At 43.1% G+C, this 22,445-nt stretch overlaps 1 protein-coding gene and 1 long non-coding RNA gene across 2 annotated transcripts in view; both read right to left on the minus strand.

Moving 5' to 3' along the window:
• Positions 1–22,445, minus strand: part of RORA (RAR related orphan receptor A) — a 347,811-nt gene that overhangs the window by 59,573 nt on the left and 265,793 nt on the right.
• LOC115613150 lies at positions 1,088–21,633 on the minus strand. Its single transcript, XR_003993287.1, has 4 exons — positions 21,623–21,633; positions 17,004–17,006; positions 4,306–4,313; positions 1,088–1,437 (listed from the first exon to the last, which is right to left on the minus strand). It is a non-coding gene; the product is annotated as an uncharacterized LOC115613150 (long non-coding RNA).

Below are 22,445 nucleotides of genomic sequence, written 5' to 3' on the forward strand. Positions count from 1 at the left end.
AACCGGGGAGCAGCACAACGCCCGTGAGTCACTCCCTGCTCTTCTCAACACGGGGCGCAGGTACCCAGGGAGCAGCCTGAAACTGCCCCCAGCTCGCAGCCTGGGTTCTGCAGCACTTCCGAGTGCCTCGAGCGAAAAAAGGGAAAAAAAAAACAACCACCAAAAAAAGGCACAAATCCCCGCGTAAATCCAAGCCTTTGCTAACCACACGCAATGCTCCTTCTCAAACAGTATGAAACATAACAAGAAAGTCCATCTGCCAGACCCCCTAACTAGGCTTTCTGCTTCAATCTTTTAGTCTGTGGGGGTTTTGGGCTCTTTTTTCGTTCAGCAAGCAGAGGTCTGTACTGTATAGTCACCTTTTTCTCATAACATACCTATTCTGGGAGGACAGAACCCTCCCACCCCTGTTAATGCCTATTGCAAAGAAGAGAAAAAAAATAATCTTCAAGAAGGAACAAGAAGCATAGGAGACATTTCTGCCCCATTAATTGTTTGCATATCCTTTAGATATCAGTCCTCAAGGAAAAGACAGATCATAAAAGGAGAGAACTACTGCTTGCTTGATCTCTGGAGTTATCAGCTATAATTGCAAACTATGGCTCACAGATAAATAAAAGAAAGGTACGTATTCATTTTTTTCCTCTCACTGCAAATGAAACAAACCCAACCAGAACATCATTCTACAAACCTAGAAAACCTCATCTCATCGGAATGCAAAGAAAACAAAAAACAACATGCAGCATCTCAACTTCCTCTAATGTTAGATAGAGAACTGCAAAGTCAGACCAAGTTGCATGCATCTATTCAGGAGAGACACAAAGATTTGCCGGTTTTGATTTAGTACATATAGTTTAGAAACAAACACAGCAATTTAGAATTGTTGTGTAGTGCAGATGAAATACTAACAATGCCACTAATTAGTACATGATAGTGATCGTTTCTATACTGCACTTTAGGCAGGAGAAGCAGGAAAGATGATTTAAAACCCCTTAAGGTTTAAAATGAAGTGCTACATCATCCTAGGGAAAAAAAAAAAACACCACCAAACATGCAAGGCTTTATAATGGGGAATGAGTAAAGAAATCATTTTTTATACACACTGGGGAACACTTGATACAAAGACGACTCAGTTCTTGACAGAGGCTCTAGACACTACTCCCCAAACTAATAAATGCCAAAGCAAACATTCACCTCCCCACTGCACAGCCAAGCTGCAAAGCTGCAGGCCATGACCCTGCATCAGACTGAACCAGCTGCATCTCCTCCTGTCCCCCCATCAGCTCACTGAATAAAACCTGAGGACATTTCCTATTTCTGCAAAACCCACACCCCAGACTCCAGTGAAGCTCAACTATCCTCCTCTACAGCCTTATCCCTTCAGGGAGGTTTTATCTGTTAAGGGTACAGAAGTCCTTGCATGGTGTCCATAGACCACTTCAGTTTTGCCCCACTTATTTAGAATTATCTTAGAAAAATTACTGTTAAGACTGTATTGCCAGCCAGCTGGAACAGGCTCACCCTTTTAGCTAGGCAAGAGCTGCACCTAAATGTACAGAGTTTGATCTAGTGAGATGTTCAGCACCCACACTTTTCGCTGACTGAAAGAGGACATAAGGATTCTCTGTACTTGAAAGGAGTGTCCCCAACTGAGACTTGTACAGAGCATGCAACCACCTTTGATTATCACCGGGTGAGACATAAAGACAGGTTTCCTCTTCTTTTACTTGCAAATCTTGAGAGTCTTTCAAAGGGCCTGAAAAGCGCATTTCAGCAACAAACCTCAAACCAATCTTATCCTGTGAATGTGATGAACAAATGTCTTAAGTACAAGAAAGTCATTCAGACCAGTCGTATGAAATTAAAGCAGCAAGAAAACAGCTTCTCAGCTAGCAATTCCAAAGGCCAGATTCTGTTAATATTTAGTCAACACAAGTTCTGTACCAGGGTATTTGCTAAATTGGATTTAGCTTTCAATAGTGCCACAGTGAAGGCAAATTTAAACCTGATTCACTTTGTAAAGCAACTTCTTTTTTAAACCTATGGCGAGATATTTTTCCATAGCCAGCTGTTGACTGGTGAAAAACATGTGGTAATTACCAAGGTGCTGGCAGGCTGGTGCCAAGCTGCATGACACAAACCACGGCAAAAGGTCAGGCTTGATGGGCTCGGAGCAGCTCACGCGCAGGAAATCCCGGCCGGCTCTGCGCAGCCTGGGTCCAGCGAGCAGGAGCGGGGAAGTGGCTGCAAGGCAAGCGCTGCAGCCCGCAGCAAGGGAAACCCTGCTCGGCTGTGGGATCTAACCATCAGGTGCACTAATAAGGAAACCAACAGAGTCTATTCCCTTAAATAGGTATTTTTAAATGACTGACTTTTCGTTCAGAGACTGCGTCAGCTGGAAATCAGGCTGCGCTTCCCACAATCCAAGCACAGAGCCCCAAAGTGAAACAACTTTCCTTGCAAACAAGTAACAACTGATGATACTACTTGCCTGCTCAATCCTCAAAAAAAAAAAAAAAAAAAAAGTGGCAACATTGCTGATGTCCACACAGCGAAGTGAGGATTGGTACCTTAAATTCTACCTTAAGAGTAAATACACCCAGATAGAAAAAGCTTAGAAAATTTACATCTACTTCCACACCAATCTCTATCTAGAAATATCCATATGAAGGACATATGAAGGACAGTAAAACTATTGCTAGGTTCATTTCCATACTTAATAAACTCATCAGTAGACCAACTGCTTCTATCCAGGCCTGACGAGAGTGCAGAACAAGCACTGCAGCTCTCACCAAACCCCGGCTCACTTATCCCTGCCTCTCTTCAAAGTAGGTACCACAAAATGGTAAAATAACACACTTTTGAATGCAGCTCCCTCCACCTTGGGCTCACCTCCAGTTATGCACTGGCATGACAACCAAATCCGTGTTTCTACTCCAGCGCAGAGTATTTGTTCACCAATTCAGAGCACTTAGTACTATTCTCCTTAAGGCAACCTTGAAGATTCTGCCAGTGGAGACTCTCACAGGAATAAGCTTTGTACCAATGAATATGCTGACAAAATGATCCGATTCCTTTGCAAACTTTTACTGGTAAGCATGTAAAGTTACACTCTGCCTTTAAAGCTGGTTAACTGGCCTGCACGTTATAAACTCCTGAATCCTCTGCAGACCCACAACAGTTAAAAAATAATGTTAAAGCACCCATCAATCTACAAAATACTTAGTCATTATGAACTTCGATGCTTCACCACTGCCTATTTTCTTAGAAATAGATATAACACCCCCCCTTCCTCTCTGCTTGAAATGAGAAAGCTCCATTTCTTCTCACGCAGCTTGTCTTAAGGCCATGTCCAGCCTCTCCATTGAGCCATTCTGCTTTCCAGCTCTAAGTACACCAGCGCAGCTATCGGTGTGCTGACTGCTGGCCAACATTTTTACTCACTCAAACCTCTCTACCGCCTGGAAGTCTGAGGACTTTTCAAAATGAAAGCAAGCCCCTTCGCCAGAACAGTATGTTGCATGAAAAAAACAATGACTTGCAAACTGATTTCACATTGTATCAATTTGGGCTACCTGAACAGCAATAAAGAAAGAATTGATACTCTTCTTTTTCACTTAAAAACCCCTTAGATAATCCAATACAGAAATCTGTAACATCCCATGTTCTCCTGCTAAGCATAATTTTCTGCATTTTAACTTCAGAACTCTAAAAGATCAGAAGCGCCAAAAGATGCCATCACAGCTCTGAGAATAAATATTCCATTCATCTACACATTTTACACTGCTCCTTTGTCCCCTTGAGCTTATATAAAGCTGCATTCCCTATGCTACTTGTCTACTTCTCTCAAACTATGACACTGGATTGCGGATCTATTATCTGATGGCAGGCAGAGGTCACTTTAAGACAAACGACAACACACTTCCTCCAGTTGAACCCTGTCCAGAAATTAGCAAAAGGATAAGAGACCAAGAAAGTTGTTCAACACACTACAAAACTAAGCAGAATGAAACAGGAACGCAATGTACCACACACGTACTCGGTAAAACAGACCAACCCAAGCATTTTTATAATAGAGCCCTTAGGAATTACACTTCAAAACCCAAAAGCTGGGCTCCACCAAGATGTTACATCAGTGTGGAAATGGGTTTAAAAGTCTCAAAAGAGTGAGAAAAGAAAAGCAGTATTTCCATGTTGAACTGATGAGCTCCGAAGTGCCCTGCCTGCTCTTTCACCACACACCTGAGGCTCTGCCCGGAGCACACAAGGCAGCCACCCCCCCCGCCACAGTTTCAATTTGTAGACTTTCCTCCCTTTATTTTTTGTTTCTTTGCTTTCATGGCTCTAATGGGCCCATGAGGGATATCCTAAAAAAATTCTTATCGGACCACGTGGAATTCTGACTGCTAAAATATCCGTGTAGCTCGCACTTAAAAAAATGCATTTTCTTTTGTTACAGATGCAAGTATCTGAATCAACCCAGTTACGTTTTCTTGGCAAATACATTCAGCATGGCTAATGATTAATGAAGATAGTGCTTTTCTTTACGTCCACAGAGGCTTCTCTCCCAGAAAAGGAAGCCGTGCCACTGAAAATTCCCGTGGCTGCTACAGGGGCGCGTTACCTGCTGCTCCTGCAAAGTGGGGAGGGAAAAGGAAACAGTCTCTGCCTGAAGCGGATCCATCTTCCCAAGGATTTTTTTTTTTTTTAAAGATAAACTTTAGCAAGTTTATTAGTAAAGTTTATTTTCCAAGTTTATTTTACCAAGTTTATTTTCTTTACCAAGAAAATATTTTAAAAGGGACAGATCTAGTATTTTAGTGGGGGCATTAAATACAAGTGTCCGCAGTAATACTCTTTAGATTAATATGAAAGACGGCTGTATTTAAATAAAATGGTTATTGCCTTTAGATTTTTATTTTTTTAACAGCTATGACTTCAAAAACGCTACAGTGCAAAGTTCTGCCGTGGACCTGGTTTTATTAAAAAGCCGGGCAGACGGAAAACACACCTCTCAACTTCGGATTTCTCACCTAAAGCTTGGTTTGCCTTTACCCGGTCTGACCCTGCCCCTCGGCAAGGGCTCGGCTCGGCAAGCTGAGAAAACCCCAGCTTTAAAAAAAGAACAAAAATCACCAAGTAGCTCCGATTCCTCCTTTTAGCCCAAAGCCTTTGCAAAACGAGCAGCTATCTGTTAAAAATGACATTTTAGCCCCATCGGTACCTACAGGATGCTGCCCGTGCCTTTCCCCTTTGCTAAAGACAGATTTTACAGCTCGGATTTTCTACACGGGTGTGTGGAGGGCTCAGACAGCTCCTCTCCACGTTAATCATCACCTCTCCCTTCCAAGAGCCGCATCTGCAGATAAGCTATCTCTTACCCTCCAACAGTGTAAAGTGCAGCGGCTCCGCGGCGCTGGTTACCGCTCCGCTCCCCGCGGCCGTCCCGGGCGGGCGCTGCCCGGCGCTCACGGCAAGGACCGAGCCGCCCTATCGCTCCGAGAGCTCCTACAAACCTGCCCCCCGCTCCGGGGGCCGCCCGGCCGGGCCCCCGCACCGGCAGCTCCCGGGGCAGCACCGCCCCCCGGCCCGGAGCTCCCGCAGGCCCCGGGGCCGAGCGGTGCCACCGGCGCACGGAGCGCGGCAACTCCAGCCGGCCCCGGCGCTCCCGGGCCGGGCTGGACTCCCCGCCTTCCCCTCGGCTCGGCTCTCGCGGGCCGCTCCTACCTTTCATCGCGGCGAGCACAAAACACATCATTTGTCAGGGGCGAAGCGGCGAGGAGCAGAGCGGAGCGCGGCGGGCAGGGAGGCGGGAGGGGAGGCGGGCCGGGCCCTCGGCGTGAAGCACCGCCACCGCCTCAGCAGCAGCAGCCGCCGCCGGCCGCCAGCGCAGAGCCGCGTCGCGCCGCCATCCCCCGGCCCATATGAGGCTCCATGTGACCCGCTGACATCAGGCCGGCCCCGGCCCCCCGCCTTGTTTACACCGCCCGCTCCCTCCCTCCCTCCGCTCCGCTCCCGCCCCTGCCGGCGCCGGGGGGCGGGCGGGCGGTCACGGGGCGAGCCCGGCCCAGCCCAGCGCGGCAGCACCAGCACCGCCCCTGCCCCCGGCGCGGGGCCCTTCGCTCCGCCGCCGCGCACGGCTCGGCTTGGAGAGGGCACACGCGACACACGGCCCGCGCCGCTGCCGCCGGGGACACCGAGCGCGGTGACTGCGGTTCGGCTGAACGAACTGGAGGGGAACGGAAGGGAAAGGCTGGGCGGCGGGTCCGTAACGGCGCGGGCGAGACCGAGCATCGCTTCTGGAGCAGCCGGCAGCACCAGCAGCGCCCGTCCCCTATTGTCCCGGCCCTCTGCTGAAGTTCAACCCCCCTTCCCCCGAGGATTTGTAAGTGTTGTTTTAAGTAAAAAATAACCGTATTGAAGCTACCTCTTGGTTTGACACGACTACACGCTTAATAGTAGTTGACTTGATCAAGCAGAATAGCATTTACATCTTAAATGTGTCTGGTGCTGGGTTCAGACTCTATCAGGATTCACTTGGACCGCATGAAGCATTATACTACGGCTGGAGATATTTTCATGTGCTCTATAGCATCAGCTGTCACCATACTGTCAGCTTGCGAGATGCAGTTTTGCATCACTGAGACACAAACATCCATGCTACAGAGGAATAGTGTGAGACTGAGCACAGGAAAACATCAACCTATGGGAAAAAACCCAGACACTGGTGAAAGTTGCATTAACAAACCCAAGATTTTTCCCAATTCCCGTCTCAGCCACTGGAAGAGAGTGTCACAAAACAGAAAGCTGCACAAAAGCATCAATGCCTTCCAAGCTATTTAATAGGGGACTGAATATAACATAATAATTTGATTAGATGTATAAGCATTTAATGAAAATAAGAGGAGACAAACAGAAGCCAGAGGAAGCACCTTAGTGTTTGAAACAAAGCCCTATACTCAGAAAAAGCCTTTATGAGATGAGGACACTGAAACGATCTTTTTAAATTGGCCCCTAATGGCTAATGAGTTCTTAATACAGTATGATATTATTTAAACATGCTTCAAAGCTATCCAGGTGTACTTACCATTTATCAGTCCAGTTATTTAAGTCCCATCAATGCAAAATATTGTTTTAAATCTTACTTAATTTCAAAAATTTCTCACTGCACCCAGTCTGGTGCAGTGGTGTAAATTTAGCAGATACCTTTGACATCAAGTTTCTGACCTGGGGCTGTCATCCTTACCTACATGAAGCCATTCCTATCAGTAGCATTATAGGTAGAGGGAGGTACTGCTCGTAGTGGCAGCTCTGGTCCCAGAGGGGTTTGTGTTCACAGCGTTTCATCCACAGCACATGTTGTAAAGTTGCAACACGCTGAACAGAGACTTTATAGGACATCCTGGGCTGAATCAACCCCCACTGACAGCACTGTTCAGAACTCTCAGAACCTGCAAAATGCTGCTGTTACACATGGGCTGGCTGCTGCGGCTGTGGGATTTAGATACAGCCACAAAACTTGTAGCACGCACAACAGAACAGAATGATGTCTTAATATACTGTAATGAGGAGTTAGATCGTTGTAAACATTTCACTCTGACACAGCAAGTAATGTCAGACCTATGGCTTGAAAACTGTCACAGTCCATTAGTGCTAGTTGTCTTGTCAGACATTTAACCTTAAGGTACACAACATTACATTATTACTGATCTGTATTTATTTCCAGTCCAAGTGAAATGCAACTGGTAATCTGGAATGACATCTGATGTGCTAAGCGGCTTCAATAATAAACAGGCACCACAGATTTTGCATTCTGACAAATGCCTTACAACAGTTGCTTCATAAAATTATAGATTGATCATCAGACATTTTAAATGAGAAGAGCATACTTAAAATAGTCTATTATTTGGTGTCAATATCCCATCTAAAGCCATCTGCTGACTGACTTTTGGATGTATAAACACATACATTCACACTTCAGTTTTCTGTCATCATTTGACTTCATAATGAGAATTCAACTCAAAATCCATTTCCTCCTGATTTACCAAACTATTGCAACACCAAAAAGTCTCACTCGAGTTCAGACACCACCATGTAAATGACAACACAAAGACCACGTACCAGCCCAAGAACACTTAGCTCAGTGTTACAGTTCACTCGACACGCAATTGCTCTTGCTGGTTTGTACGACAGGGTTTCATTTGACTTGTATGAATGCTTCCCATTGCCAAAGCTTGTACTCTATTGTTCTTGTTCTTTAAGCATGTGGTAAATACCTGTAAAATACTGCAAGACTGCGTATACTCTTCACAGGAGCGAGAAACTACACCTCGGTTACACCTGGTTCTCTGTTCTTTCCTAGATTTCTGCATCCAAACACCTCCTGAAGGTGTCAAATCTGTGTATTAATGGTTCAGACCAATTAGCTACCTGCAAATTAGACCCCAGCCACAGCACGTCTTCGTCCTTTGTGCCACCTTTGCTTCAGAAAAGGCAGTGGCTGGTCCCCAGGGATGGCTGGGCCTGATACTCCACATCCAAGTCAGCACTGCTCCCTTTGCCCAGTCCCTCCTGACAGAGCCAGCGCTGTGGGGGGCAGAAGGATGCAGGACAAGCTCCTGCTCTCTTGCATCAGGTAAAGCCCATGGAGGCAGTTGCACTCTCGCCTTTCTCTGCTGTGCCAGTCCCGAGGCCTGCCACAACTGAGGGAAGCCACATGCAGTAAGGGGCTGGTACAGCCTGAACTCAAATTCTAACCACACTCAAACATGCAGGAGTGGTAAGTGTGAGATTGCTAGTTCTGTGATGCTAATGTGGTGTGTAACCTTATCAGGTATCGCTCCGTGTTCCATCCTTGTAAAAGATGTTCAACTCACTAGCCTAACCACAAGCCTCTGCTACAGTCGGGGGAAACAACTGTTTCTAGGAAACTCGTCAACATCTGCTAGGCAAAAAAAAACCAAACCCAAACCAAAGTGAAGCAAAGAAAAGGTGTTAAGAGAAAGGGAACATGCCTATGATGGCTATTAGCACTAGTAATCGGGAAACCAGAGTTTGAATACACTAAGTACAGGACAGAAACTACTGAAAAGCTCTCCTCCTCTGCCTCTTTTTAAACCTGCTGAGCAAAGGACTGAATTTAGCTTCCACGATGAACCAATTCCTAACTACTTGCTCAAAGACACCTCCCCCAACCGAAGTAGTTTAAATGCAACTAATTAAAGATGCTTATGTTGTCCTAACTTGGAACACAAGTGGAGAGCATTTCTGCAGACTGCTGGGCCGTGTTCTGTATGCTTGCCTAAGCGAAGCTGCATGGTTAGGCTTAATTCAGGAAGAATTTTGAGGCCTCCTTATGACCAAAATTTAAGATTTGAATGATAAATATAGGATGTACCCACCACCTTCCTTCCCTATATAGCACAGAGGAAAAAATGCTCTTAAAAGAAGAGAATGTGTCCTGTAATAACCCTGTCTGAAGGAGGTATAACCATACTGGGTTGTTAGGAAGCTGAAGTTCTGGAACCACTACAAGGTACAGCATTTACCCAGTGCTCTACCACTGTCACATACACAACACTGCATGCAAATCCTCTTGCAGGGCCATGACTGCATGCTGCATTCTCCCATGGAGAGGAAAACTGCTTACTGGAAAAGAAACACGATACAAAACATTCCAATGACTCGTCCAGAGCCTCCGTGTTTTCAGTTTTAGCACAGACGGCTTCTTCAATTTGTTAAAATGACCTAGAGCTAAGTTTTCCACATATGTTTTTTCTAAAAAAAAAAAAAAAGGGGGAGGGCTCAGACTATCAGTATAAATTTACATAATGATACATATTTTTAATTGGTTTTTTGAATTTTCATATGCTTTTTATGAAACAAGTTCTTCAAAATGGTTGGGAAATCTTGTACTCATTGAAAGAGACAGCAGCAACATTTTAAAAGGTTCAAGCATTTTTCAGTATAGAAAATTCATTTCCTATCAACATTTAAATAGCTCCTCCTCGGAGTTAAATGTAGCCCAGAGAAGGTGGCAGCAGCTACCTGGTAAAGGGGGAAAGCAGGCAATACTGAAGGCAAAGCCCTTCTCCAGTTGAAACCCAATCACATGTCCTAACATCAGGTGAAGTGCTCAGCTCCCAGCTCTTACTAAGGAGGCATCTCTAGGTGTGGCAAGAGTTTAAAACACACAACAAGCTCCAAGTGTCTGAAAACTGTGTTGTTGCCTTTTTGGCTTCTTACACAACAATGATCACACGTGAAACCATGCAGTCATTCACAACAGCCTTATTTACCAAATACATCCAAACCAAAGCGTAGGAAAACCGCAGCTCTAAGTAATATCTCAAATACAAATCACAGTTTTGTCCACCCTACTGACAATCGCTTTTTAAGGGGTTTCTAACTGGTATACACAACACCTGCAAAAATATAATGGTTCTTTCTTAACTCATTTCCCCCTCTAGATTTAGTGGTATTTTAATCTTCACTTATTTCTAGCCCTCCAAGTAGCACACTGTCGAAGATGAATCTAACTGAGGTTGTCCTCATTAAGTTGCCTCTTTTTCATCTATTTAAAACTGCTACTATGCTGACCCTGCAATCATACCGTTTTGCTCCAGACAAAATGCCTTCCTAAATTCTTGCTGAGGAGGTCTGCTTTTGTGCAGCGTGGGCCTGCAGCTATATGTCTTAATCAAGCCATTTTATACCCTACCCCACAGATTCCAATTAAGTGCATTGCTATCCACAATGGTTGAACTGGTTGCTGTGCTTTGCCAAACAGCTGCTATAGTTCTGCACCCAGTGAAATTAAGTATGAGTTGACAAAAATGTTCTGGGCTTCATCTGGATGAAAGGTAAGTCCAAAGTCATTATCGTCAGCTAGGCATGCTGTTGGCAGTAAAAGATTTTAAAGACCCAGTCAAGTGGATTGTCACCCCGTTTCCTCTCACCTTGAAATCACTTGAAAGGATATTTGCTGCTTTTCAAAATGTAAGGCAACAGCAGAATGCTCTGGAATTAAAGTGATTAGAAAGATGATATTATGGCCAACTAATCACGTGCCACCAACTGCAAGTGGGTCCTTGGAAAGATTACAAGGTTATCAAGAAATAGATCAAACTGGACTTAGTAACATCCTCCTTTTCTCTACACCTAAAATGGGGTTATAAGGTGATTGGTATTGGTCATTTGCAGAAGAATTGCAATGCTCACACAAGGCCTTGTTTTCAGGTATTCCCACTGAAAGGAAAATGGGAGCTAATAGGAATGCCCTATGCCTCCTTGCTTCCCCCAGCAAACTGATGACTGACCTGGCCGCTGGTTCACATCTTTAGCCAGTTACATACCAGAGATAAGTAATGGTTTTTCTCTGAGGCACTTTCATCAAATGGTGGTGTCCTGTTTCTTTAATCCTCGGGTTTCTCTTTCTGCCCTCTCTCGAATCATTAGGGATGACCAAGGCAGAAAAGGGGTAGCAGCGAGCAGTGTGTGAGATGAAGCCAGGCAGGTTTCTTTCTCAGCATCTTCCTCACTGATGTGTCTGGCCAGATGCAGCACCAGGAAGGAACCCAGTGGTTTTCTGGCCTTTCCCTGAGGAATGGCTCAACAGTCAACATGATATGGGCATATCCCTATCCCAGTGTATCCTCTGCCACTCCATGTGCCTAGGGCATTAATAGCACTTTACCTTCTTTTATTTTCTCTCTGCTTATGGCACATGCTCTATTTGTCGACAAACAGAATGCTTCAACTCTGCTTAAGAATAACCAGAGAAATGCAATAGTCTGCAGTCTACAGCCAGCCAAACACAAGTGCCCCTGCTGCCTGTAACTCTGGAAACTATGTCTGAGTCACAGTTGCCAGAGAACAATTGAAGCACTCACGTATGGAACTAAGGGCTAAGGATTAGGATGCTTCATGCGTTGAATTTGCCCTGTACCGCCTTCCACATTGAGCAAAATTAACCTGAGAGGAAACTATAAGTATGACAACATTTAAACTGTTTCATGTCATGCCTGCTGTCAAAACTCCCTCTCAGGCTACACAAGACACAAGAAAGGAAATTTTCCCTGTGTTCAAGAATGTGAGCTTTAGTGGGATAAATAGGCATTGCTGGGCATTCAGAGAACTAATATGGAAATTATTTTTCTTTCATGGAAAACAGAAGCATCTGTCCAGTCAAGCAAACCAAGCAATGATTCTGCATTATGAAATACTCTTTTTATAACTATTGACATTTCAGTCAGTAGTGCCACACGTCAATAGTGGTTTTATTGCTCACATTTAAAGCACAGCTTTCAGGACAGGATTCATCTAAATTGACATTGTCTGATGGGCAGTGTATTTCCTGCTCCTGTGAACATACACGTTATTTATGCAGCTTTGCACTGGAGAGTATTTGTGCTATTATGAGAAAAAGATTAAGATCTGGCACATTTTCTATGCAAAATATAAGCTTAGAACCACACATGCTTTCTAAGACAATTCAAGTTCTGTTTAGGCCCCTCTCCAGACTTAGACTTCAAGCCACATCTTACATGGGCTTCTAGGCCTGCCTGCCTCCCTCTTTTCCAGAGCAGTACTTCACAGTCGGGTCTGGAACACTGTGCACATTGCATTTTCTCCAGTTCCTCCTCAGCTGAATACTGAGCTCCAGAACAGAACTACTGGCAAGTCTAACACACCCTCTCATCACAAACCAGTAGAACACTCTCCAACTCTCCTATTTCTCACTTCCTGGCATGCTGACAGTAGCTGGCAAACTGTTTTTCACAGATCAACTGCTATTGTTCTAATGAAACTTAAGAGCCACTACAGCAGCCTTCCCTCCAGATGCCCTCCCCCATGTCACCATTACCTCCTTAAAATTATCAGGGAAAATTCACTACTTTTGTTACCATTACTGAAAAATAAATGGCAGCTGATTATGGCTTTTAAGGCTTCAACTTTAAGGATAACAAACTTTAATGATCTATTTTCAGAAGTCAGTACAGCCTCAACTATTGTACTTCCAACAAACAAACCACTGTGTACCTACTTAGAATGATAAAGAAATGATGAGAACAGTTCCTGGGCATGAAATCCACACAGATAATTCCTTTGCATAATTCTGATTATTACACATGATAAAGTGACACTGTTGAAGAATATTAGACTTTAGTAGAATCAAAATAATAAGATGATTCACTCACAAAGGAAGGGAATTATTTGAGAGCATTGTTTTAGTAATAACCTCCAAGTGCAGAGGAGAACACCTGCACAGTACTATCTTTTACTTTAAAAGAGGAGAGAGCAGTATTCTCAGCTGATGAATTTGATTACAAAGCAGAGCATATAGGGTGCAGACCACCTATACGGAATGATCTATTGCTTCATATAAAACCTGGGTTCATTACCTGCATTTGTATTAATTTAGCTCGAGACAGCATTTTTTTATCCTATTTAGAAAGCAAAACAGGTAAAGGATTTAGAAACCTTCTCATTTTCTATCTTGGTAATTTAATCTGAGCTACTACCACTTGCTTGATAAGAGTATTTTTAAACTCATCATTTAAAACTCATTAGCATACACCCATCTTACAGAAAAGAATCCGCCAAGCATTTTTCACATAGGCACATCATTTCTGATTATTTCAATTCAATTTTAAAGGATCTTTGACAGGGCTACTGAAAGGCTTGTCAAAGAACAGGGAAACATTATGACATTCTTTCCCCATATCCCTTTCCAGAGCATGAAATATGAGGGACACTTCTAATAGAATCAAGGCTAATTTAAGACACCGTTAATCTTTACTGTAAGGCTGCTAGAGCTGGGGAGGTTACCTCTGGCACACGGCAGCTCTTCTTCAGTGCACATCTGTAGTCAGGTTCTAACACGTACCCCTGTTATTAACAGACAAAATTCTTGACTCCAAAGCAACAGTACTGCAGCATGTGCTTTACAAGCTACAATGAGCAGAGACGCTTGAATTTCAATACAGGTTGTTGGGGGTTTTTTTAGGCATCCAACAATTTAAAAAGGTATCTGCTGCTTTTAATCATTCTGTTCATTTTTAGCTGAAGGACAAAGAGCATTTTTATTTTTTTTACTGACTGGAAACTGCTTCCCAAAAATAGTATTTTTGCTATTTTAGGAGAGTCGCTTATCTGCTCTCTAGCAGGAGCAACCGAAATTGATCTGTATTTTCAGCTGAAGTACCTCATCAGTGAGGCCACATCTGGAGCACTGTGTCCAGTTCTAGACTTCTCAGCACACGACAAGGAGCTACTGGAGAGGGTCCAGTGGAGGGCCATGAAGATGAGCAGGGGTCTGGAACATCAGGAAGAGAGATTGCAGGAGCTGGGCCTGTTTAGTCTAGAGAAAAGAAAACTGAGAGGGGATCTCATTAATGCAGATCAATATCTCAAAGGTGGATGTCAGGAGGATGGTGCCAGACTCTTTTCAGTGGTGCCCAGTGACAGGATGAGGAGCAATGTGACCATAAACTAAAACACGAGAAGTTTCACCGCAATGTAAGGAAGAAAGTCTTCACGTTGAGGGTGGCAGAGCACTGGAATAGGCTGCCCAGGAGGGGAGAAGATCAAGGTATGTTAAGTTTTTCTATGTCATCACCAGAATTACAGCAGTGAGAAGAACCTCTACAATTCACTGATCAAAGTGACAGACTGCCCACTGCTGAGGTAAAGCCAGATGAGGGATGGAAACGAGCTCTTGTGCTGATGACTAAATGGCTGCAGTGTGCTGAATGAACAGATGATCATTTTTTAACAAATCTGAGATGAATAGAAGCTGGATCACTTCTAATAGAAGAACTGAAGAAAACTTCAAAAGGAGGTGAAGAACTCAAGTTCAGAGATATTGATGAGATCCGCACCGAAACGCTGAGGGAGAAAGCTTCTAAGCACTGCTAAAGATAGTTAATTCAATACAAAAGGAACAGAAATTGATATCAAATAGGAAGAGAGCTACCAACACGAAACTGCTAAGGTAGGGCAACCTACCTCAATGAGAAAAACAGAGAGGACTCATGCTATTTTCACCCGGAAAATCATAATCATTTCTTCTTCACAACCTTCTGCTTAATGATTTTGAAAAATCATACAGATGAGATGTATGTTAAAAATCAAAGGCTATTCTGCTAGAAGTAATTACTTAAAGATTACATTTTCCTGTGGCATGTTTCTGAGCAATATAAACCACTAGCAACTCTTTCTGGGTCTCAGCTTTGAGAGAATGAGAAAATACAGTGTTATCTGTGACAGCTTCTTGACTCCTGGTATCTATGACCCATCTTCAGTGTTTCCATCCAGTATGGAAGCAAAAAGGAGACAAACAGCAAACAGGAGCTGGTGCTGACAGAACCTCGAGAGCTCTGTACTCAGAATCAAGCGTACTACAGGAATGCTTACCAAGGCTCAGGCCAGAAGAGACATTTCCAAGAACTAGCAAGTCTATGCAGTTGCCCTCAAAGTGAGGGATGTATCAGGGCCTGTGGTAAAGACAGCCTGCTCACATTCTGCAGTATGCTCTAGATCCAACAGCAAGGCTACCCAAACCTCGCTATTAGGACCAGCCTCTTCAGTAACTGTTTGATGTTGGAACTCAGCATTTATCCACAATATTGGAGGGAAAAACTGGGGTAACTCTGGGTCCTCAGTATGTTTGCAAGCTTACACAGTTGGGGTCTTGAAGTCCTCTGGGAAAAGGAGAGACATTAAATGCCTGAACTAGCCTCTAGAAACTCCTCAAGACATCTGAGGAGAATGGTTACAAGAAGGGAGGGGTAACTGCTCTGGGGGATTGAGAGCCTTGTGTTCCTCAGGGCTGCAAGCCACTGGTTGGAAGGCATAGTCTCCTTCAAACAGCCTCCGAGGGGAGCCCCACGGACACTCCCAACCCATAGCAAGCTTTCAGGCGTGCACTGACCTGTTACAGGAAAGATACACCATTCCAAAGCCCTAGACGTTTTACTTCTTTGTTTCTAATCTTGCCTTCTCTTTTGTTTTACGTATATAGATGTTAGCCTTGCCATACAGCATTCAAAGCTGCGAAGAGCAATATACACAGTTTCATAAAGGGAAATGAGTGCATTATTTTTGCCTTGACAAAATCGAGCTCTTCCTCTTGAGTTGTCTAGTGATCTCAAACTGAAAACATGCCAAGACACTGCAATATAAATGCTTCATTGGTTTTGTCAACCAAATAAGAAAACAAATGTTTTCAAGCAATCATTTTGTTTAAATTAAGCCTGCAAAACATTTAACAGTATTAAGGAGGATGAAATACACTGACTTTGTTGATGAAATTGAAAGGAAAAACTCATAAAGCCTATAAAAAAGATCCAGATTCCCTGACACAAGAACTAAATCTCAAGTCTGTCCCCAAAATCCATGCAGGATCAGCAGTCTACCTGTACAAAAGAGGCAGCAGCTGGGATTCCCACTGGGGTTCCATGGGAACAGTAGGCAGGTCTGTCATTTTCTCAAGTGATAAAGATGCTGTCTTTGTCAAGAGAAAATTGGGATATGTTTCATACTGCTGTATCGAATCCTCAGGCCTGACATAACTTTATAGAGGTCTATTACAAATCCTTTTGCATCAATGACCATTCAGCAAAGACAAAAAATCACTGTTTGTGGAGGTCTTAGGTGAAAACTTTCAGGCGGTTCATTACAGGTATTTCTCCTTTAAAGGTGGAAATACTTGTCTTCACTACTTGCAGTGCTGATTCAAGTTATTTCACATCCAGCCATCTAGCTCCTTTCCCCTTTCCTTTTCTCATGAAAACACGAGGGCAACCTAAGGAAGCACCAGCTTGGCATTAGTTGGTCCTACCAATATCACAGTAATGTTTCAGTTTGTAATTATTTCATGTACCAGGATACTGAGTATGATACAGTCCTCCAAAACTGTGAGATAATGTTTTGCCACGTTTCATGTGCTTGTTTCTGGCAGATTACTGATGGGATCCAGAATCTAGCAAACACATAAAAACAAACTGAAATGATGCTGGTAGCATGAACAGGTAAATATCTGTATGCTTCTCACTCTGCTAAGTAAGGTAAAAAATCTCACTAGAGATAGGCCATGGAGATGCTGCGAGGGCTGGAGCAGCTCTGCTCTGGAGACAGGCTGAGAGAGCTGGGGTGGTTCAGCCTGGAGGAGAGAAGGCTCTTTAAGGGGAGACCTTAGAGCAGCTCCAGTGCCTAAAGGGGGACTAGAATTAACCTGGAGAGAGGCTTTTGACAGGCGCCTGCAGGGACAGGACAAGCGGAAGGGCTTTAACCTGCCAGAGGGGAGATTGAGATGAGCTTTTAGGCAGAATGTCTTCCCTGTGAGGGTGCTGAGGTGCTGGCACAGGGTGCCCAGAGAAGCTGTGGCTGCCCCATCCCTGGCAGTGTTCAGACTGGACGGGGCTTGGAGCAACCTGCTCTAGCGGAAGGTGTCCCTGCCTGTGGCAGGGGGTTGGAACTGGATCTTTAAAGTCTCTTCCGACCCAAACCATTCTGTGATTCTATGATCACTACTCAAAAGGCACATGCGTGAGCGACAGACAGGATCATCACTGACTATGCCTTGTTTCTCCAGGTCTCCCACTAAAAGAGCAATCTTTGCTAAACTGGGATCATTGGGTTACGGGAATTTTCCTATCTGTGAAACCAGTCCAGTGCTGTCTAATGATTTGTGTTAAGGTTAAAGACACAGGAACGAAGATCTCCCTGAATCAGCGTGATGCACATATCCCCCCTGCCTTAATTCTGATAACAAATGTGGTGGTGTCTCCACAGAACAGGAAGCTTTAGAAAATGAAAAGAGGCAATGCAGAGAAAACAAAAGCTTCACATTACATTATTGCAGAAAGTTTGGAAAACACTATTTTTTGAACAGCAAGTATTTCCTTTCTCCTGGTTTCTGAACTGTGTGGCTAAATATGGACCCTCATCTGCTGTCTCGGTTAGCATATTTTGTTCAAATGGAAGTATGATAAAACAGTTTGAGGACTAAGACTTGAGATCAGAAACTCAGCAATGGAGCTTATAACATGTTTCATGAGGTGTCAGATGGTCTGTAATGGAACACAGACCCAAGGTTGTAAGAGTTATTCAATAGTGAGTTAATGAGAGCACTCCTTTAGAACATGGCAGACTACAGAGCACTTTTTATCAAACCATAGCTTTTTTGAAAAGCATTTACTATGGAAACCAAGTTCTGTGAAAAGATCCAGAATACAAGGGAAACCACAGGTATGGCATCTGAGCCAGCTTTCTGACCAGGGAAACAAGGATTTTAAAGCCTGGAGGTAGGGGGTGATTGGATAGGAAGATAAAAATCCCTGTTTGACAAAAGCAATGTCTGGTATCCTGTCTTGAAGAGTGCAGTTTTTAGTGATAAAAAGCAAGCTGTTACACTCCTCCTCTACATGCATTTCCCTGGCTTGAACATATTTCATTAAAGTAGATTTTTAAAAGGACTTAACCATTTAGAGTGGGTTTTCACTCATCATAAGCAATTGCAAGCTCTACCAATCATTTGTCTAGCTGATGTCCCTGTAGAGCAGTGCTGGAAACAACATTATAGAGAAAAAAAAACCAGGGGCACCTAGGAATGTCAGGATCAGCCACTGGACACTGAAAGTAGAAACTCTGCTGTGAAGTGGTTACAGACATGGTGCAAGCTCAGGAAAAGATCACAAAGCAAGAAGCCTTTCACCTCCAAGAACCCAAAACTTACAGATTGAACTCCCGTGTTCTACCTGGTGCATCAGAGTATGGATACACAGACTCTCACTAAGCACTCCTCGGCTAACAAAACTCTTTAGATATCTGAAATGTGTTCCCATGCACACACCTGGAAGGTGCTAATTTCCTTTATTCTCTGTATCTGAAAAACAGCTTCATGCAAAAGGTTCAAGAGTTATAAGGTTACAAAGGGGCACCACCCGTAAGTACAGCATTAATATCAGCCTTTTAGGAAGAAGGAGGAGTAAAGAAAAAGGCCACTTAAATAAAAACAATCTATTGGGTTTGTTCACCAGAACTAGAGGACAGCAAAAGACAATCTGTGCTGCTTCGCAACTTCTTGTCAACCAGGTGAATTGAAAATATGCTGAGCTGCACATTTCGATATTACATGCCCACACCCAAAGGATGCAGAGGGAGTGGAGATGAACAGAACTACACGTTCCTTCTTCAAATTGCGCCTATTATCTAATACACCAGTAGAAACAGTTCCCACAATAATAATATGCATATGCCTCAAAAGCTGTTTATTTGGCAACCTTGCTGTATACTTCATTAAAGCATTAACTGGCATATCACCCTACTAGCTTATTGCAATGATTTTGGGAAGAAAACCCAGAGCCATCTTTTGTCCACATTACAGGCACAGCAAAAAAGCAGCAGGGACTGGCATTTTCTTGATGAATTTGTGCAGCTTTAGACCCACAGACTGTTTACATGGATGACATAGACTCAAGTGTTTGTCCTGCATTATAATACTGTTAAGTGAAGACAGCTGGATTCTATTCTACCAAGAGCATCAATCAATAAAGCTGCCAACTAAATTCAAATGAAGAAACCAGTTACCATTGAAAACAGCAAAAGTCAAAGGAAAAGCAGAACTGGATGTAAGTAGATCACAGATCGTGTTTAAAAAGTTAAAAAATTAATCAGAATGACTCTGAAATTGAATCAATGTGGAAATTAGGAAAACAAAAATGTTGCACATTGAGATGTCAAAGAGAATAATGGCTGCGTCAGTAATGTAATTGTTTCCCACCTTCACTAGGCCAGGAGAAAGTAAAAGGTACCATTTGGATGGCTGTTCTGTACCTGGTATTGTTGCAAACCAAGCCTGCAAGCTGTCCATGTCATTCAGAAACCACTTCCTCTTTCAAGTGATCATCATGCACTCAGAGGCAGTTATTTCAGATTACATCTAAAGCAAGCTGCACCACAGGCCTAAAACTTCAGGTGTTCAGTTCTTCACCTGGATATTCTGAAGGAGGGCTCTGAAATGCTTTTGGCAGGCAGTACTGATAATTACGTGCTAGGATTTACCACCCTAACGAAGAACTGCCCAAAACACTTAGGGGCAAACTATTCTGACAAGAGTCATGCTGTGGGAGCACGTGAAGGATTGTTAAAGATACTCTGTTTACCTGGCAGCTTGAGCAGGGAGTGAACCCAAACACAAAGTATTTCTACATGCAAAAAAAGCCAGTAGGGACCTTTATAGATTTATCTCTTGTGGCTTCTCTTTGGGCCAGAAATACCCACAGTGCCAAAAGCACAGCACATCAATGGTCACCCAGTCCTATTTATAATTCCCATATGCCAAACAACTGTGACAGAAGGCTCGCCATAAACTCTGTAAATTTCCGTTTATAAATAATACATAGTTTGCTGAAATGATTCCACAAATAGTTGTTATGCACATCTGCAGCAACGTAGGAAAATAGGCAAATCTGCATTATTGTCAGGTCTGTAAAATACCTATCGGCAAGTTTGCAGTTTGTCTATGGCTACATTTAGTGCAGCTGGCATGATCCAATCTGTGCATATTTACTGGGTATAATGTTACTATATTTACATCACTAGTGTATCCAAATATATTTTTGGGAGGGTAAAAAACTGAGGGAGTGGTGACTGAGTCAGGATCCCAAATATCAGATTTCCATTTGGATTAGGCTTCCCAAGGTATCTAATTTCACTTGCAGCACTGTATGTCTGGGATTTCTCAATGTCTAATTGATGGAAAATATTATGTCTGTGTTTTAATCCAATTCCTAAAAGGCATTCCCTTTATATGGTTATAAGTACTTTAGTTGGGTATGCCAGCAGACTTTTTGGTATTGCCATACCAAAGAAATCATGCTAGACTTTCCACGACGGGCATAAATTCCTGTGGCTGCTGAGTCTTGGCTTTCTTAACTATGAACAGTAAGACCAACAATATACTCTTAGGAGTCACAAAATATTTGGAACATCAAATGTTTGCAATTCATTTCCTAAAGGTCTATATGGATCAAAAGAAATCCTTGACTGAAGATTGAGTCCTGCAGGAATGACGGAAAAGAAAAACAAAGTAACAGGAGATCTATTGCTAACTTTGACATGATAAGATGGAATGAGAAATATCTAAGAAGAAGCCTCATTTGTTAACACTGAGTCCATGTGCCAGGTAGGTATACCAGGAAGAAGCATTTTGGTAGGAGAAGAAATAGAGGAAGGTATTTTTAATTTAAGTTTACGAGGATCACATTCATTCCTGATTTATCTCCATTATAATTGCACTTTACAGTGGGAGTTACTTGGCCTCTGAACCATCAGATTGGAATCCGATTCTTCAGATGTATGATTAGAAGCCCAGGGATGGGCACCTGCTTTGTTATCATCATCTTTCCAACTAAGACCAGCAGAATGAACATAAGGGAAATAAGTTCATGCTAAACAGAACTAGAATACAGCTCTCATTCCTCTGCTCAACAACATGGATCACTTTGTCTGGATCTGGATCACATAAAACATCACTGAGAAAAACTGTTGATGAATATAGAAGAAGAAACAATAACCAATAAAAGAGGTGACCAGAAACATAAATGGATACATTCACATCACCAGTTTCACATGCAATTACAAAATCATCTCTCTGGGGTGTACTTGGCACATTGGCAGGGCCAGCATACAGTTCAGAAGAAGCTGTGAAGTTTAGATCCCCGGCAAGCTATACAGCAGCCCAGTGGTCCAGCCAGACGTGCTGTTCTGACCAAGGCCCATCCAAGCTAAAACAGACGAGAGAACACTTAAGCCACAGTGTTCCCATTACTGTTCAATTCCCAAATGGCAATGAACAGCTAACTTGAAAATTACACCTCAAAAACCCAACAAACTTTATGCATAAAGTGAGGAAAAATAATTACATATATGATTTCTGAAAACAAAGTTACCTATTCTGGTTTTATATTCACATTGCTCCAGGAATGTATAATTTTAAAGCTGAGACTGTTTTGAACTTGTACCTTATGTTAGAATAAATATGCTTTATATACATTGTAAGCTAACAATTCAGATATGCTTATTTCTAAGCTAAGTATAGTACTAATCACATGAAGACAAGGGTATAAGATCCTACCATCACTAAGAATAGCTCCTATTAACTGTGCACAGAATGGCAGAACAGATTTTTCCCCATTTTCAGTACTTACCACATTGAAAGCTCTGAAGAATCACTGCTCAGGGAAATTCAGGATTCATTAACAAACTGAGAGTCCAAAAATCCCTAACTCCGGGGAAGGAAGAACTATATGAAACTGCCATCTCCCACTTACAGTACAGTATAGGCAAAATTCAATTAAACCCATGTAAACAAAGTTGCAGTCACAAGAACAAAAATGATAACGCTTTGCCACAGAAAGAACAGCTCCTCTGGGAAAAGA

The sequence above is a fragment of the Strigops habroptila genome, chromosome 9 (assembly GCF_004027225.2).
Source record: "Strigops habroptila isolate Jane chromosome 9, bStrHab1.2.pri, whole genome shotgun sequence".
Taxonomy (NCBI): Eukaryota; Metazoa; Chordata; class Aves; order Psittaciformes; family Psittacidae; genus Strigops; species Strigops habroptila.